General features: G+C 35.0%; 1 protein-coding gene across 1 annotated transcript in view; it reads left to right on the top strand.

Moving 5' to 3' along the window:
• Positions 1-1,879, top strand: part of prdm6 (PR domain containing 6) — a 91,195-nt gene extending 89,316 nt beyond the window's left edge. The window contains exon 8 of the mRNA XM_029440856.1: positions 1-1,879. This exon is cut by the window's left edge and continues 1,316 nt beyond it. The gene's annotated coding sequence lies outside the window, so the exon portion shown is untranslated.
• Positions 1,880-2,448: the final 569 nt, after the last annotated feature.

Raw genomic sequence — 2,448 nt, 5'->3', positions numbered from 1 at the left:
GGAGAGGAGACACTTTAAAGCCACGTTCATCCTGCTGAAGAGAATCCTGATTCAACCAAACCAAAGATCCTTTTTTTCCCAGCAGAGAAGAAGAACTTTCAGTTGAAGCGGTCGGAATAACGAATTTAGCGTTTTTTTGGACGAGAATATTTATTGGAGACTTTTTGGGAATCCTGTCAAGTTTCCCTCCAAAGAAAACTTTCTTGAAACCGGGACAAAAACAATGAAATACCAAAAAATTCAGACTCTGTCTGTAGCTTTACTTCTCGGTTTCTTTCTTTCTTTATTGCAACAGCGATGCCAAAGGAGGGCGCGACCAAAGCAAACCAACTGCAGAATGCACAACGAGCAACATCACGAGCGACTGAGGACGACGCTCGAATTTTACATCACACAATGAACAAAACAAATTGACGAGGAGTATGTATTGTAAAAAAAGAAAAGATAACAAAAGAAAAGAAAAAGAACGGACAAAACAAACATAAATTATATTTATCTTCTTGCTCATATCATGCTTCGGGCACTTTTGATTTAAAATGTTGATAATTTAATTTTTGATGCCGGCAAATGTAAAGGAGGGAATTTCTGAAGGCATTATGGATGTGATTTCTTATAGAAATAATCCCACAGCTCATAAGAAATGTGTTAAATATGAAGTTGACACAGCATGTGTTTGAAAATGTCAGATTGTTTTTTCTTGTCTTTTCATTTAAAGCGTTTTCAGGGTCAACATTTCTTCTTCTTTTTATTTGTCAGATGAGTATAAAGATGATGATCTGATCATCTGAGGCACAAACCATCATAAAAACCAAAAAAGGGCAAATGTTTCTGAATTTAAAAACACTTTCTCATCTCTCTCATGACACGTGTTTGTCTCATAGAGTATATTTGCTGTGCAATGCGAGTTTGAATCCATTCACAAGCAGTCTCAGAAGTGTAAATAGTCCTGTGTCATTACAAAACACTTTGTATTAAGATGAGTGAGAGGAAAAGCACCGTTATTACATGAACACCAAATAGGTTTTTGTGCCTGAGAGTTAAAAAAGCTTTACTAATGATTATAATGTGTAACTTCTCTTCCCAAAGAACCTGGTGGATGTAAATCTACAATACAAACCAAAACACAAAGAGTTGTTTTATTGCAGGAAAACACATTTGACTTTATTTACACAAACGTCTGTGAGAGTTCCTGAGCAGCTTCAGTCAAAGAGTCCGGATCAAGCTTTGATTTATTCATTGTGAGTATAAAGTGCGTAAGTGGAAAATCTGCACGACTGTAACTTGTTCAACGTGCTGCAATTAATCAGAAGCTTTATTTAACGTGCCACTGTAAAGGGAAAGTGAAGTTATATTATGTACTTTGCAACAGTTGGAAGTATCTGTCAACTTTTAAAGTTTTGTACATGAAATTTAAAGTTACCACCTTTCATATGTGAACATATTAAGCAAACACCTGTGTGATGTCATCATTTAAAAACTGCTCAAAGTAACGAATGGAAAACTATCCCTTAATTCACACGGATAAACCCTACTTAGGAAGATGTCTTCCATTGGGCTGTGAACACTTTTACAGAAGTATTTCCACTGATGAAGAGTTTTATTCCCAAAACTTGACTTTTAGCCACAGATCATCAAGTGTTGCTTCAGTAAATAATAAAACATATTCCTGTATTTCAGAAGCTTTATCTCCATGTATCAGCTGTAATGTGATAATAAATCCTGAGGGACGGCACGTTGGAGCTGCACATGCTCGTCAAACTCTTACAGACGTTTGTTTGCTACTGAAGTAAAGCAGAGTGACACTCTTTATTCAGAGTGCAGATTGATCCAATGCTGTATATATAGAAAAATACAAACTATGGGATTGTAATATGATGAATCATTGGGACTGAGGTGAAATAAAAGATTTGACTGAAACACAAATGTGAATATGAATCAGAGGTATGAGCAAATTCACTTTCTGTTCACATCTGACCGGATCCAGAGGGTCGACTTCAAGAGCAACTGAAGAGAGACTGACAGTCCTAAACCTGTCATTACCTTACATCACATTACATTACATCACATTACATCACATTACATCACATTATATTACATCACATTACATTACATCACATCACATCACATTACATCACATCACAACACATTACATTACATCACATCACATTACATCACATTATATTACATCACATTACATTACATCACATCACATCACATCACATCACATTACATTACATTATATTACATTACATCACATCACATTACATTACATCACATTACATCACATCACATTACATCACATCACATTATATTACATTACATCACATTACATTACATCACATCACATTACATCACATTACATCACATCACATCACATCACATCACATTACATCACATCACATCATATTATATTACATTACATCACATCACATTACATCACATTACATC

The sequence above is a fragment of the Cottoperca gobio genome, chromosome 9 (assembly GCF_900634415.1).
Source record: "Cottoperca gobio chromosome 9, fCotGob3.1, whole genome shotgun sequence".
Lineage (NCBI taxonomy): Eukaryota > Metazoa > Chordata > Actinopteri > Perciformes > Bovichtidae > Cottoperca > Cottoperca gobio.
This window is presented reverse-complemented; position numbering and strand designations above follow the sequence as displayed.